General features: G+C 40.6%; 1 protein-coding gene and 1 long non-coding RNA gene across 3 annotated transcripts in view; one reads left to right on the top strand and one right to left on the bottom strand.

Annotated features, from left to right (window-relative positions):
- The window catches only part of LOC140725930 (uncharacterized), a 47,085-nt gene extending 34,196 nt beyond the window's left edge, over nt 1–12,889 (bottom strand). Inside the window, exon 1 of the long non-coding RNA XR_012098528.1 lies at nt 12,704–12,889. This is a non-coding gene — a long non-coding RNA (uncharacterized lncRNA). The remainder of the gene's footprint in view (nt 1–12,703) is intronic.
- nr3c2 (nuclear receptor subfamily 3, group C, member 2) overlaps nt 1–17,454 on the top strand; it is a 354,577-nt gene that overhangs the window by 198,482 nt on the left and 138,641 nt on the right. The window lies entirely within an intron of this gene.

Genomic DNA, 17,454 nt, shown 5'->3' on the forward strand with positions numbered 1-17,454 from the left:
CTTGCATCTGAAAATCAATCCTAGCCATGTTTGAATCAAAGTTGCTTTACAGAATACTCTGGACAGGTGATAAGTAAGAATGACAGATTTGTATGGAAAACCACTTCTTTTAAATGCTTCCAATCACATGAAGCTATTTAGTCCTATTGTTATAAGCCATGTACCTTATCATAAACCTTTTACAGGTGTATAATATACTTACTTCACCTGAAAATTTGCAGCAGAAATAACAAAATGGGATGCCTTATATTGAACGTAAAAGCACATTAGCAAGGCCATATTCATATGAAAAGTTTGGAAGCCAACTTCCTTCAGCTGTACGATATGTGAATGATAGTTTAATTCTGAAGTCAGTAAAGAGCCAATTGTACTGTAACCCTAAACATGCTGTAAGTAAGATTATTTACTACATAAAGTCGGTCTTATATTACATATTTATGCGTTTTAAACTTGCAACTTAAAAACTTCGGAGTCCTCCAGCTTGAAGTGAGATAATTCGGTGGCGATAGAGCTTGTCAGCTTTGCTTCAGTTGGTTACGATTTTGCTGCTAAATCAGAAGGTTCTGGAATTTGCACACAATAATCTAGCCTGACTATCACTTGCAACACTGGCAGTTCATTGCTGCTGTCTGTTCTATCAGACCAAATCCTGAATGTGCCTGTTCTCCTTGATGCATACACTGCAAGTAGGCCAAATTTGAAAAGGAGTAGGTCAGCTCTCTGATCTCCTATCCAGAGTTTACCTCTGTAACAACATCACTAAAACAGATTATTTGGTTGTTATCTCTTTGGCATATGTACAAGTTTCCTGTACGTCAGTTGAGAGCCACATTTTCTACAATACAGTGACTATACATTATTGGCTGTATACTGTTTTAAAATATCCGGAAATGGCCATGAAAGTGCAATGTAAATGCAAGTTTTCTGTCTTGGTAATATTTTGGAATTTTTACCTGTAAGAAGCACATGATATTTTGTATCCAACGTGAAATATTTGATACCCTCTTGTGGCGCAGAAAATGTACCTTTGGGATTTTCAGGGGCTCAGCATATATTCTACAAACTGGCATCCATGAATCTTTGGACCTTGTTAGTAGTTGCTGTTTCTAAGAATGGGGAACTGATTCTAAATATGATTTCTGCTTACTGCATGGGCAGCCCTTTGGGATAGTGAATGAGAGAAGAGCAAGTCCAATCTCCATCATATCAGCATTTTAAAAAATGCCTTTTCATTACCTGCAAACTGTTTGTACAGATACAGGTATCAAACGTCTTCCTGAGAGACTGCTTTGTAGCTAGCTATATTTGAAATAACAGTGGAGAAAAATAATTATGTAGTGTTAAAATTACAATTGCAGTCATGGAACATTTTGACACTGAAGTGTCTTGGAGGAGACATGGATTAATACAAAAATTTTTACATGTAAATAAACATTCATTCTAACTAGAATCATAGATTCTTTAAAACACTATGCTATGTATTACAATCCTAGTCCTATCATCCAACAATACTTCCATAGATCAGCAGATCGTTATGTTCATTATTGGCGATACAGTACGGAGTAGGCTCTTCCGCCCCTTCAAATCACATGATCCCAGCAACCCCGACAACTCCGACTTGCTGTAAATCTAACCATAGGACAATTTACAATGATGTTAACCTACCAAGTACGTCTCTGGACTGAGGGCAGAAACCAGAGGACCCGGAGAAAACCCACATATTCCATAGGAAGGATGTACAGAGAATCGTACGTTCCAAATGTCTCTGCTTTTCCTGCCCTTCCACACCATGAATCCAGAATCGGACTCAGGTTTATTGTCACTTACATGTGCCATGAAAGTTGTTTGTGACAACAGTACAGTAAAATGCATAAAAATTACTTGAAGTACAATAATCTATATTTTAAAATAAATACAGTGGATCCTGGTTAATTGGAATACATCGAGGCCAGGAGAATTTGGCCCAATTAAGTGGCTTCCCCATTTAGCTGAAGTTTCATAGAAAAAGTTAAAAGGTAAAACAAACTATCATTTAACTGAGTAACAATTTATGCATTTAAATGAGATACAGGACAAGTTAGTACACTACCAATGACTCTTCAGTACTATAAAGCTGTGTATTAGTTCATAATGGTTATTGATGATGGAATTCATTCATCGTGTTCTGTGATTAACTGTAAATGAACAAATCAGCGCAGACACTTAGTGCAGATAATGGACTGCCTTCCTACAATGCTTTAGATGATCGCACCCTCCAAATCTTTATTTTCATTGTAACATTCAATTAATTGGCAAAACCTTGGTAAGTAGCAAAATAGTTTAATTTTCACTCCTTGTCATTTCTGGCATCTCCAAGCTTAAATGCTTGAAACTGCAGTGAGCAAAACAGTTCCAAATTGACTTACTGCTGTTATGAATGTGCAGCAACTCTGAGGGGCCGAAGGGTACAAAGTCACCCCCTCCTTTTTGAGAATCGCAAGATCGCTATTAATTCGGGTCTGGGACCCAGGAAATGAGAGAGAGAGACACTCAGAATACACAAGGTTTGGAATGTGTCCTGGCCTCAGCGAAACAAAACCACTGATAACGGCCATTGTCTCTTGAAGACGGAATTGTGTATTGAGTACTGTACTATTCATTGAAGCCCCCCAGGGGACGACCAGAGTGGGCTGGTTGAGGGATTGCATCATCCCAACCTGATTGACATCTGAGACCCCGTGAGTAAGGATAAAAGAGGGTCTGGGGAACAACCCCTTTAGACGCACCAGGAGAAACGCTAGAAATCCCGTGACAGCGTTTAATAGCGACAGCCGGTGGGGGCTCGTGTGCGTCCTTCCCTTGCCTGGGTTGGCGGGCTCACCACAGAAGAACGGCTTTAGCTAAAGGAGAGGCCATAAATGAAAGGCCACGACAACGAGACTTCTGACGGATCAAAATCATAAAGGTTGGAAAACCCGTAGTGGTAACTGTTCCCATTCTATTCCTATTTCTCTCTCTCTCCAACAAAGTGCAACACAGCGACAACCAAAAGACGGCAGCTTGTGGAACTGCAGTGAACTGTACATTTCCATCGGACAATTCATTATCCCCTAGGCAACGATAGAGCTGATTTCTTATTGATTATTATTATACCCGCACCTTTAGATTTAGTATTGACAACGTATATTATCTGTATATTTGCATTGATATTATTTTTGTGTATTTTTACTAATAAATACTGTTAAAAATAGTATCATTAGACTTCAATGGACCTCTCTATCTTTGCTGGTAAGTGACCCAGTTACGGGGTTCGTAACACTGCTAATTTCTCACCAACTGTCAGTGACAAAAATTGCTGCTTTTTGAACACAAACACAATTAACTGACGCCATTTAAAAACTGATTGCTCTAAGCATGGTGTAGTGTTTAATTTCCATGCAAGTGCATGTGGCTGACGCGAGTTAGAAACCGTTCACCGAGTCTCCTGTCCCAGTTAAGTGGCATAGTGTCCGAAATAAACAAAGGGAATTTCAACTATTTTCTAAATTTAGTTTTTGTTCTTTAAGAGTTGTGTAAATAAACAGCCCCCCAATTTAAATTTCTATCCAGAAAATCAGGCTGGTAGCCTCCCCTGACTATATGCATGAGTAAGTAAAATAGTTCTCTCTTGTGGACCACTTCTGCCATAAAGACACGATGCATGTCCGTGCTGTCTCCAGTGTAGCTGTGAACTCCAAGTTGGGCGATTGTAAGTTTGGAACCTGGTGTAAGGATTGTTCTCTTACTGAAATATTGGCTGACCCCATATCCACTTCAGATTTGGCTGGTGGTCCAATGTGAGTGTAACTAAGTAAAGGTGAGTGTTTTCGGCGGCCCATGTCATGGGTTTGGAAAATGACATTTACTTCTTCAGTTTGGCTGTCTCCTTGCGTGGAGTTGACGGTTGAATTCTGCTGTCTTCTGGCACGTTGCTTAGCGAGGGGCACCTTCTTGAGGTGTTCCACAGTAACAGAACCAGCAGACTGTCTTTCGATGCTTGTGTTTGGACCACTGAGTATGACTTTCCCCACAGTGATGGCATCTTTGTGGAGGTTTATGTGATCTCTGCAGAGACTGCAGGCTGTGGGTTGGTATCCACTAACAACACTGACATTTTCGGGAGGGGAGGCTGAATAGACCTCTCTTGACTGCCTCCTGATGGTGAGCTGTGGAGCTGTCTTTGTCCCAGGACAAATCGTGCTTTTTGGATAGGAGGCTTTCCTGTGTCCTACCATCTTGGACTCCAACAATCAACACTTGGATAAGCATCACTTCTTAGAATTTGCTGGGGGAAAATTTTTGTACTTGCAGCCCTGTGCCACTAGAGTCAACCTTGTGATGAAATCATCTGCATTCTCGTCCAGGTTCTGCTGCAGCTCTGAGAACCAGAAGGGTGCTGTAAGGACGTTGTTCTGCGACCCCCCCCCCCCCACCCCACCTCAACCACGTCTGTCAGTTCAGGTTCAGATGTAGGTGCAGAACATTGAAGAATTTCTGCCCAAGTGCGGCAGAGCGGCTTCAGTTTCATTGTTTCCTCTAGCTTTGCTGCTGGTGTTAAAATTGGTAGAGTTCAATGTAGTCCGTCCAGAAGATTTTCTTCTTTTGCAGCAGCCAGGCTGCAGTGGTCAGTTTTGCCGTGGTTGCAGCCAAAGCTGGATTGGGTGCTTGGATTAAAGCAGCCATTCTTGTTTCGATCTTCATTGCCAAAATGTTACGTATGCATGGAGCAAGATCTACACTGGAGTAGTATGATGAAACGTTTTTACAGACTCATGGTACACTCTGGACATCTTAGCGCGGGAGCGCCATACCGGCGTGCCGAGATAAAGACTTGCGCACTTGGAATCCTGTACCAAAGCAAGAGAGCTCTCCGTGTGTAGAAGGCCCAGACAGTTCACCGTGTGATCCATCGCTCACATGTGTACTTGCCACATTCTGGCAGTCAGTCTGACACGGTACAGTGGGGAGGCTACTTCCCATGATGGAGCGGGCTGAGCTTGCAACCCTCTGCAGCTTTTCCCATCCTTTGCTTTGGTGCCTTCATACCAAACCGTGATGCCACCAGTCAGAATGCACTCCACAGTAGATCTGTAGAAATTTACTAGCGTCTTTGGTGGCCTATCAAATCTATTCAAACTCCTAATGAAATACAGCCACCAGTGTGCCTTCTATGTAATTGCATCAATATGCTGGGCCCAGGGTAGATCTTCAGAGATACTGACACCCAGGGACTTGAAGCTGCTCATCCTTCCGCTGCTGACTCCTCGATGAGAATACCCATGTGTTCTCCCGATTTCCCCGTCCTGAAATTGACGATCAATTCCTTGGTCTTACTGATGCTAAGTGCAAGGTTGCTGTTGTGACAACACTCAGCCTGCTGATCTACCTCACTCCTGTACACCTCCTCATCACCATCTGAGATTCTGCCCACAGCAGTTGGTGAATTTATGGATGGTGCTTGAGCTGTGCCTGATCATGAGAGTAGAGGGACTAGAGCAGTGAGCTAAGCATCATTGCTGGGGGCTTCGATCATGCTTGTTTGAAGAAAGCTCTGCCTGTTTAACACCTGCAGCACCAGGGGTCCCAACACACTCGACCACTGTTATACTGTGATTAGGAATGCTTACCATTCCACACCTAGACCTCATTTCAGGAATCTGATCGCTTGGCTTTTCTCCTCTTACCTGCTTACTGCGGAGGCAATGCTCCAGAGAGGTGGGTGCAGGAGGAAGAGGAGCGGCTGTGGGATAGCTTTAAGTCAGCGGACTGGGCCGTGTTCGAGGACTCATCAAAGCATCTGAATGAATACACCACGCTTGTGTTGGACTTTATAAAAGCAGTTGTAGACGAGTGTATCCCCACAAAATCATTCAGAGTCTTCTCCAACCAGAAGTCCTGAATGAACCATGAGGTCTGTAATCTGCTCAGGGGCCAGATCAGTGGCATTCAGGTCTAGTGACCAAGGAAAATACAAGAGGTCTAGTTACGATCTTCAGAAAACCATCTCACGTGCAAAGTGACAATTCCGGACCAAACTTAAATCACTGAAGGGTGCTCAATGGCTTTGGCAGGGCTTGAATAATTACCACCTCTTACAAAGTGAAACCAAGCAACATAGGTGACAATGAGCTTCACTCCCAAATGTGCTCAATGTCTTTTATGTAATGCCTGTAAGAAAATTAATTAGGGCTGTATATGGCGATATAGAAATTTACTTTTAACTCTGAAGTTGAGGTGCGACTGTGTTGATAACCAGTGAGGAAGAAATGTTATTTCCAATCTGCACAGACTGTGGTCTCCTGAAAGTCAAGGATCCAATTGCAGAGGAAGGTACTGAGGCTCAGGTTTTGAAACTTGTTGTTTAGTACAAAGGAGAGATGGTGTTCAATGCTGAGCTGTGATCTATAAACAGCGGGCTGACTTTGGTATTGATGTTGTTCAGGTGGTCTGAGAATGAGTGGAAAGCCAGTAAGATTGCATCCTCTGTAGAACTGTTGTGGCTTTAGGCAAATCGCAATGGGTGCAGATCCTTGCTCAGGCAGGAGTTAATTCTGGCCATTGTTGGCATATTGCCAGTTGATCAAGGCTAGGTAATTCACCACACAGCTTTTAATTAATTAATTAAATTAGTGCTTCCACTTTATTGTCTCTACGCAAATATCAATGTAATTATTTTGACCCCAATTCAATTAATGAATTCTGTTGTTCCTTTTCTACCAATACTCACTCAGACCACCTCTCCAATTTATAACTCTGAAATAGGGGTTCTCCTGTTGGCCAATCAATTAATCATTCTTCTTCCTGGCAATGGCACAGGAGTCTTCTTTGTGATAGTTAGTCTCCAGATTTCTCACTGCTTTGCATTAGAAGCCCCTCATTCTTATTTTCTTTCCTTATCAGTTCAAACTGTTGTGCTTCGATTTGTTGGCCTTGACCTATCTGGCTAATGTGTGTCAGCTTTTCATTGGTTCTGGTCTAAAACAGCATTATTTTATTGCACTTCTCACAAGTAACGTCTTATAATTAATGTCTCTTTCTTTGTTGTCCCTGAACCAGCTCAACCAGATCAGCCAGTTGCCAGCCTTAGGGTACTCAGGTCACAGACACAGACTGCCCTATCCAGAAATCTGCATTGACTATCTTATCAAAAACCATATCACAGACAACTTCTTCTTCGGAAATTATCTCTAGTTCAGAAGATTATCAGCAGGAACCTACTTCTGTCTACTTTTAAGTACTTAGATCCAGTTATTCCTGAGCAAAACTGGATCACAAGTCATTTCACAAAATGGAGGTTGCAGAAGAGTTTCACAAAATGGCACCATGTGACAAGAACAAAGACATTTTGTTTTACAGTTGTTGACCTATTCCAGTTAGAAGCTTTCTTCCATATTTTAGTTCTTTCATGGCCAATGACATGACCAACCTCTCAAAGCTCTTCAGCATGGTAGATGTGAGTGCTACTGGGCAAGCTGAACCAACTCACCCAGGTTTTCTTGGGCACCAATACGACTGATGCCCTTTTGGAGCAGTTGGGAATGTCTGACTGCAACAGTGAGAAATTAAAGATGTCTTTGAACACTGCAGCTCTTTGGTTGGCAGAGGTTTTCAGTGCTCTGTGAGGTACACAGTCAGGGCCTGATGCCTTGCAAGGGATTCACCCTCTTGAAAGATGCTTTGATGTTGATCTCTGAGACAGAGATCACACGGTCACCAGATGCAACAGGGATTCGCACAGGTATAGTTCTATTCTTCCTTTAAAAGCGTACACAAAATGCATTCAGCCCTTCACACCCATTTACGTGGGAAGTAATGGCCTGTAAACCCTACCATAACTGACACGCATCTGATTTCATATCTAAATTCACTTGGAATTGTATATTTCCTCTTAATATAGCTTTCTGTCTTCTTGTAGAGTTCAGGATCACAGGTCTTGAATGCCACAGATCTAGCCCTTGGCAGACTGCAAATCTTCTGCTTCATCTACAGCTCCTGGTTTGGGTTTATCCAGTATGTTCTCAAAGACACACACTCATCCACACACGTCTTGATGAAGTCAGTGACAAATGTGGCACGTTCATTCAGATTTGAAGATGAATCCCACAATATGGTCCAGTCCACCAGTTCAAATCATTCCTATAAGTGCTGCTTCACCTCCCTTGATCATACCTTCTTGGTCCTCATGACCTGTCTCAGTCTATATGCCAGGAGCAGAAGTATAGTCAGTTGATGGGACTTGCTAATTGCTGACATGGGATAGCACAGTAGGTGTTCTGCACTGCATGGTGGTGTAACAGTGGTCAAGTGTATAGACCCCTTTGATTTCACACGATGGTCAGAGACTTCTTCACGCTGGCCTGGTCGAAGTCCCATGCTGTCTTGTGACAGCTGATATCCTTCTGGTGCTGCAATCTTGCTCTGAGGTCTTCAGGTTTTTCCCAGAGTCTGTACATTAGCCAAGATGGTAGGGAGTGGGGCCTTCAGGGCCCTGCATTTCAGTTTCAACTGCAGCTCAGTCCTACAGCCTCGCTTTCTTAAAGGGAAACCTTGGTGGCCTGCAGTCCAGATTCTGCCAATTTTGAAGAGCAATAGATTTTTAAAAAACATTCTCCAACAATTTTGCTTCCTGAAGAACCTGTGACTGGGAATATGGATTATGGCTGTAGTAGTCCTAACTTGAATATTCGATAATTCCTTTAGGAGCTATACACAAAAAGTCACCATTCTCCATCACTGTTTTTACATCAATCAACGCCACCACCATCTTTAGGGAGAAAAAAAAAATCCTCACCTCCCGCCAATCTTCTAACAGTTACTTTAAATGTCCTCTGTTTTTTTTTATTGATTCTTTCTTATTTACACTCCCTAGCATCATCATAATTTTATTTATCTCAATTAACCTTCCCTCAGCTCTTTCTGTTTCAAAGAAAACAACTCGGACATCCGATTTTTCCTGGTAGCTGCAAATACTAGCATTTGTTTATCCTTCACACAAGCTTTATACTTCAGCCTATTCCTCTATCTCTTAATGCACTTCCCATTTTTTTTACATACTGGAAATTGTCTTCAGAATTGTTATGGTCTTTGCTTTGATCAATAGATATTGCAGTACATTGCAAATGCTCATATCCCTTTCCCTGAAAATACTCATATTTATAATAAATTTCAAATATTTTTTAGATATAGTGCCTATAAAAAGTACTTACCTCCTTGGAGGTTTTCATGTTTCATTATTTTACAACATTGAATCACAGTGAATTCAATTTGGCTTTTTTGGCACTGATCAACAGAAAAAGATTTGTGTAAACATGAAAATAGATCTCAACAAAGTGATCTAAGTTAATTACAAATATAATACACAAAATAATTGATGGTGTAAGTATTTACCCCCTTTAATACGACACATCAAATCATCACTGGTGCAGCCAGTTGGTTTTAGAAGTCAAATAATTACCGGTAGTTAAATGGAGATCACCTGTGTACAGTCAAGGTGTTTCAATTGATTGTATTAAAAATACACCTGTATCAGGAAGGTCCAACTGCTGGTGAGTCAGTATCCTGGCAAAAACTACACCATGAAGCCAAATGAACACTTCAAGCAACTCCATGAAAAAGTTATTGAAAAGTACAAGTCAGGAGAAGGATACAAAGAAATTTCCAAGCCACTAAATATCCCTTGGAGTATAATTAAGTCATTCATCAAGAAATAGAAAGAATATGGCACAGCTGTAAATCTGCCTAGAGCAGGCTGTCCTCAAAAACTGAGTGACTGTGCAAGAAGGGGACTAGTGAGGGAGGTCACCAAGAGACCTATGACAACTCTGGAGGAGGTACAAGTTTCAGTGGCTGAGATGGGAGAGACTGCACATACAACTGTTGCCCGGGTGTTTCACCAGTTACAGCTTTATGCGAAAGAGACATAAAAAAAGCCACTGTTGAAAAAATCTCACATGAAATCTCAGCTAGAGTTTGCCAGAAGGCATATGGGAGACTCTGAAGTCAGTTAGAAGGAAGTTCTATGGTCTGATGAAATCAAAATTGAGCTTTTTGGCCACTATGTCTGGAATAAACCAAACACTGCAATTCATAAATAGCACACCATCCCTACTGTAAAACATGGTGGTGGGTTCATCATGCTGTGGGGATGCTTCAGCAGACCCTGGAAGGCTTGTGAGGGTAGAGGGTAAAACGAATGCAGCAAAATACAGGGAAATCCTGGAAGAAAACCTGATGCATCCTGCAAGAGAACTGCAACTTGGGAGAAGATTTGTTTTCCAGCAAGACAATGACCCCAAGCAAAAAAGCCAAAGCTACACAGGAATGGCTTAAAAAACAACAAAGCGAATGTCCTGGAGTGGCCAAGTCAGAGTCCAGACCTCAATCCCATTGAGAATTTGTGGCTGGACTTGAAAAGGGCTGTTCTCTCGCGATCCCCAGCAATCTGACTGAGCTTGAGCAGTTTTGTAAAGAAGAATTGGGAAAAATTGCAGTGTCCAGAGCTGATAGAGACCTATCCACACAGATTCAAGGCTATAATTGCTGCCAAAGGTGAATCTACAAAATACAAAAATGGATGAGTAATTATGCAATCAAATTTTTTGTTTAATAATTTTTTGTGTAATAAATTCAGACCAATTTGCAGTCATTTGTTTTCACTTTGACACAAAATAGTCTTTTTAGTTGACCGGTGTCAAGAAAGTGAAATTAAATCCACTGTGATTCAATGTTGTAAAACAATAAAACATGAAAATCTCCAAGGGGAGTGAATACTTTATATAGGCACTATTTCCATTCTTCAGAAAATCACTTCCATTTATTCTGTCTTATCGATGATGGGTAGTTAACATTACTATGAAATCATTTCTTAATTCCCACTATACCTATGGTAGCAGCTGTAATTGGTTGAGACATGGACTTGTATTTTATTACACCAGTCATGATTTGCTTCAGCATTGATCAACCCATTAGTCCTAGCAGTAGGAAATGGCGGTAAAGAATAAAGCGTTTAACAAGGAATGGTACACATGAAGATTTGTAATGTTCTGAATTATTACCTTCCTGTTGATCTTTCAGGAAACTGTGGTAATTTCATGTAAAGAGTTGTTTTTATTAACAGAGTGGATTTCTAAAAGCAAACATAATTAGAAATGGCCTGTATTGTTAGCTATTGAAAAGTGCGCAAATGTCAGAGGTGCATCTACTTTTATTGCCAGTAGTAGATTGTTTTCTCTCTGGAAATGCCATCAGGAGGGCGCACAATCTTCTTCAGAAATCCAACTGCCCTGGCATTGGTTCTCAGGAGCTCCTGTTCCTCCCACCCAGTCTGTGAGCCCACAGGTTTCACTGAAAGATCTGGGTGAAGTTAAAAGCCCTGATAAGAACCTACTAGATGTATTTTTTAATTTGAAACCTTCTTATAATGGATCTATATCTAATATTTAATGTATGCTGTTGGGAATGAGAAATGTTCCTTTAGATAAAATTAAAAATCTATGGGAACAAGATTTACAGACTTCAATCTCTGAGAAAACTTGGAATCAAACTTTTAAATTGGCTAACACTTCATTGTTATGAGCCCGCCAGTCTCTCCTGCAATTTAAAGTGATCCATAGGGCCCATATGACCAAGGATAAGTTGTCTCGTTATTATTTAGATATATCTCCGTATTGTGATAAATGTAATAATGGAGAAGTATCACTCATTCATATGTTTTGGTCATGTCTGGGTCTCAGAAAATATTAGAAAGAAGTATTTCAAACTTTCTTGATACTTTTCAAAGTAAACTTTAAGCCTAATCCTTTGACCGCTTTATTTGGTATTGTTGAAAGAAAGGATATTATTTTGGAGTCATCTGACTTGCACATTTTGGCTTTTATTTCTCTCATGGCCAGAAGAACGCTCTTACTTAAATGGAAAGATGCGGCCCCTCCTATTCAAGCCCAGTGGTTATGTGATGTCATGTTTAAATTTGGAAAAGATTCAATGTTCAATCTCTGAATCTGGTCAAGACTTTCAAACATTGCGGGGACCTTTTCTGAATTATTTTCAAAACCTTTGATTTGTTGTTAAAGCACAGATGACGACTAATAATTTGTTTTTCCTTTTTATCTTTACTAATCAGCTTTGGTCTTGGTAGTGGGTTAGATTTTTTTATATAATAAAATTACTATATTTCAATATTACAAATTAATCAATCTGTATGAATATAGGGTAAGGAGTCTTTATATACGATTTAGTATGTATTGTTTTTTTTTCTTGTACTCTTTATTCTTATATGTAAATTGATAAAAATATTGGAAAAGAAGAAAAATGAAGTTTTCAAGTCTTTTGAGACATGAGCTTTAAAGGAGACTCAGTTCAGGTTCCATTTCTCATAGCAAACACATTAGCACAGTACAGTTATTCCACTGAAGACAACAGACTGTGAAATCAAATGGTAAGATTTGATTAAAAAATTACTAATCAGTAAAGTAATTCTACTTTAACAAGGTGTACATAATTGATTCTTTTTTCCAAATTTTTTTCAGTAAATCTGCTTAACATCAATTGCTGTGCTTAAAATATTTTTAAAAGATGCTTTTGTAATTAACTCCTTTTTCCATAATAGATAGCTGCTGCATTTTACTGCTGTTGATGATAACTGTTCAGCAGGAATGGTTGGAAACTATGAATACAACAAACTTACCCAAAGACGTGACCCCAGGCTCCTTCCCAGCCATTTTCTATGAGCATGTTGTCGATTTAGGGCCCGGTTGGTCCACCAGCTGTTAAATGGAAATGGATCCTTTCAAGATCCCTTTGACATAAGGTATATAAAGAAAACTTTCACTGCTGCGCTGTTGAAAACTGGAACCTAGCCAAATGTTAACCAGGCATAACATCATAGAATTGTTCCAATGAGACCACTTTCCACTAGATTCTAAAACACTCAAATTTGGAGTAAACTGGAGCATAAATTCAGTCTTACTGGATCAGTTTCTGAGAAGAAATTACTTGTACAAATATTTTTGAATTTGTTGCAGTGTTGGGTCACCTAGATAATAACTTCGTTAATCTGAGTGTACTTTATGCTTTCCCACACAACGAGGTTCAGTGAACTCCTGCAATTGAGTTTCCATGAAGAAAACTTAAAACAAACACATCCCAGTGCAGAAGTCAGCAGAAATGGAATGTCTTTGTTTGCACTTTCACAGAGAATTATGTAAAACAGATTGCCATCTAACTTCATCAGGAAACCTAACTGTTACTGATATAGCAGAAAAAGGAAATGGCTGTAATTGAGTTCTACTTCATCAATATTTGTCAGTTTTTGATCATGCTAATAGTGTGAAATTGATGCAGGGTTTAGTTGATTGAAAGCTATGCTACCTGGGAGATTTATTGAGCAATAAAGATTTGCATTACTAAGCAAATTAAATGAAATTAATACTGATGAATATTTTGGTATTTGGGCAGAAGTGGCAGCACCGGAGTTTGCTTTGTTTTGGATTCACTGACCTCATTCTGGATTGCTTCCTTGGGATTGACCTAATTAACTATGCAGAATATATTGCTGGCAGAAGCCTTGAATCAGCAGTGGGGGCAGGGGACAGAAACAGCAAGCAGGCGCATTTCATAAAGCTTGCAGCTGGTATTGATGAGGCTGTTCGGAAATTTTAGTACTCCCTGAAATGACTCTGCGTACATCCATGTGTCTCCCTGTGGTTGGATGGAACATACTGTTAGCAGATAACTGGAAATGGAATGCTTCCTTTTCTCTTTAGGAACTGAATGGGGGGAATATTTTATACATTGCATATGGTTTTGAATAGGCAATATATCCAAAAATAACTGCAGATATAATATAACTGTATTATATTGCATTTAGGAGGAAAACAGCAGCAGTGACCCTGTTGTTGACTCGCACTAAGGCTATATTGTTTAAAAAAGATCAACGTTATTCCTATGTAATTGAAGTAGGCTGTTTTTTAAAGAGCTGTAATATGAAAAGGTCATGGAATGAAGCACTTACTTGCAATCCTGAAAAGCCTTTGCCAAGCTTTAAAATCAAACACAGGCTTCTGGTTCAAAGCCGAGCTATTATGGGTCACTTGGTATAAAAAGTACATTCAGTGTCGGTGTCGCATCCTCTCAGATGTTCATATGTTGTGCAGAACACATTGCACCAGCATATGCTTCAGGGGGCTGTGAAGCATTGAAAATTAATAAAATGGCATTTGCGGTGTTAGTCAGAGCTTAGAGGAGCACTTCCCAGTCAGCCAAATGCACTGAAGAACCAAGGGAATGGTATTTCTATTGCTGACGTGGTTTAAGTTTCAAATCTAGGGCACTCTAAAACACAAGACTAAAAGAGATAGAAGCAGGAGCTGCCAGGATGGCTCCTCAGGCGCACCCTGTCCTTCAGCAAGGCAATTGCTGTTCCCACGTCAGATGCGTCTTGCCACCAAAATCTAATATTCTGACTCAAGCCTATTGACGTCAGTGATAAGTAGAGAGGATGTCCTGAATATTATCAAATGTACCCAGAGAAGAGAATGCCAGCTTGCTCCCACACTGCTACCTATGTGCACTACAGGCCAGCAGAGCATATTAAAGCGTTCTAGTCACCATCGTGACTATAAACCCCCACCCCTGCCAGTCCTGTGATGGCTGATTTTTACATCAAACACCTTTCTTTTTCAACCAGTACAGCTCACATAAGTTCCAAATTTTGTGATGCTGACTTAAAATCTTCACTTTCTCTTGCAGCCCCTATTTGGTCTTTAAGTGAGCCAGGCCTTTACTCTCTGCTCAACAAAAGTACCTGAGGCTTCAACAGGCCCAGGCCCTAAATCCATCATTATTCTAACATGTGATAACTAAATAGCACTTCTTTCAAGCCATTCCACAGTTATATGGCCAAAATTTTGTAACTTCTCATTGGATAAATAATCATTTTAAATTATTTCTGATTATTTTAAATTTAGGTGGATAATGCCATAAATCTGGTAGGAATGCAATTACACAGCCATTAAAATAGCTGGCAGCCAGTAGTCTGTTTTATGCAGGGCAGGATGTGCTGTGTCACAAGAGCTGTAAGTGCTCATTATTTACAAGGATAACCTAGGCCTGATGCTATCAATTCCAATGGAGTCAGATGGTGCCAGACAGGTCAATCCTAGGACTTATCCAAGGGGCATGTTAGTAGTTTCTATATTTGGTTGCATAAGAAGTTCTCCTAAGTTTTAAAAAAAAATTTCCATTACAAATAATCAGTTTGGTTTCTAACTTCAGTTGGAGTGGATAGTGTTCTTCTGTGAGAGTGTGAGCTTGTAGGCCAATGCATTTACACTGTTGGACCTCATTTGATTGGTCCTGGTAAATGATTGGTAGCTTCTGGTGAGGAACGGCTTCCGATGCCACAGCTAACATTGGGGAAGACTGCTGACAGTCTTGGGTTGGTATCTTGTTTGTGGGATTGATGCATCATCAATAACTCACTCTGAGACGTAAAAGCGAGGTATCGGCTTTTATTGACTGGAAGAAGGAACAAGCAGTGAGTGACCACCATACTACATCCTGGAGACTGAGCGGCCAGACTCAGACCTCCATCACCTTTATACAGGGGTCTGTGGGAGGAGCCACAGGAGCAGTCATCATGGGGCGTGTCCAGACAGGTATATGTAGTTCACCACAGGGATAAGGCTGGGAGCTAAGGATTGCAGGTTACAGGTGCTGGCGAAGCAACGTGCAGGACTGTTGCTGGAAAAGAAGGAACAATGGTAGCAGAGCTCCAGATGTTCCTTTTGCAGATGCATTCATGCATGTTTGCAAGAAGTCTACAATTCCCTGAGGTTTTTGAGCCTGTTGTCTAGAATTACCACCCACAGTTACCAATATTCGTCATAGCTGCTCCATATACATCACATCCACCACTTCATAATGGTTTATTTTGCTGGCCTGAGATGTCCCATCGTGGCCTGAGAATGGCCTTTAAGTGCCCTTGAAACATCAAGGCAAGCCCCACTCAAAAGCAGACATTCAGAAACATTTATTAACTGTTAAAATTAAAGTAAATATATTTTTTTTTAAGTTCAGTAGCTAAAACTTGAAAACTAACTAATATAATTTTTAAAGGAAATGACCTTTGTCTTTATTTGATATACACAACCCTGAAATCCCTATTGAAATCAGTGGCATCCTGGTGCAGTATGCAACATGCAATGCAGAGAAATCTCAGTAGACTGAAGCTTCTTGTCAAAATCCAAAGCCGATTCAGTACATTTGGGACTTCTTCACTTAACAGCGTGTGCTTGGGACTCCTGGTGCAGCTTCTATTTCGAATGGCACTGGTAAGCTCCAATTGATCTGCCATTTATGTAAGAACGAGGGAAAGTTGACAGTAAGGGTAAGAATAGGATGTCATGGCAGATGAATATGTGGCTGAAAAATTGATGCAGGGGGCTGAGTTTCAGGTTTGTGGATCATTGAAATCTCTTCTGGAGAAGATATGACCGGCGCAAAAGGGACAGATTACATCTGAACTTGAAGGGACCAATATCCTTCTGGCAGGTTTGCTAGAGCTGTTGGGGAGAATTTAAACTGGTTTGGCAGGAGTTGGAAACCAGAGTGAGAGATCAGAGGATGGGCAATTGGTGTAAAGTTATATGCAGCGTGTAGAGAGACTGTGAAGAAGGATAGACAATGGACAGGGCATAATAGTAGTCAGTTGGATTGGATTGAAATGTGTCTAACTTAAAGGGAGGAGTATCAAGAACAAGGTTGATAAACTTGGAGCATGGATCATTACATGCAACTACAGTGAGGTGGCCATTACAGAGACTTCTGTCTCCCTTCCTCTCCAAGTTCAGGTCGCAGTGAGTGGCCCACTCAGTGGAGAAGGTCATTTGCTGTCAGGTACTGACATTAAAAGACATGTTCATCAGCAAAACGAAGAATAAAGCAGAAAAAAAAATTACTGCTGACTCCACCCACCCTAGCAGTCACCTATTCACCAAACTGCCATCAGGAAGACGGCACGTCCGTCAGCACCAGGGCTTCATGTCATCACTGAAGCTTCTTTCGTGTAGCTATCCAGCTTCCCAATAAAACTCAGTCAGGTGTAATATTCTAACAATCCCTGCACGACATCCTTTACATGGTCTTTCCTGTGCTCCTTGTTCTGTTGATAATTATATAGTCTGTTCATATTTATTTAAGTTTGATTATTGATGTTTGCACTAATTGTTGATTGCTCTTGGCTGAACTATTGTCTTCTAAATTGTTGGTTGCTGTTGGTTCCTCTGTGTAATGCTTGGCACTGAGCCACAATCAAGTCTGATGTGTTTCACTACTGGCAATGAAGTGATTCTGATTGGCTATCATATGGACTAGATGCTCTGGGGTTTAGGTGTTTCAAAAGGGACAGGGATGGAGGTGAAGGAGGTAGGGGAGTGG

The sequence above is a fragment of the Hemitrygon akajei genome, chromosome 4, assembly GCF_048418815.1.
Source record: "Hemitrygon akajei chromosome 4, sHemAka1.3, whole genome shotgun sequence".
Lineage (NCBI taxonomy): Eukaryota > Metazoa > Chordata > Chondrichthyes > Myliobatiformes > Dasyatidae > Hemitrygon > Hemitrygon akajei.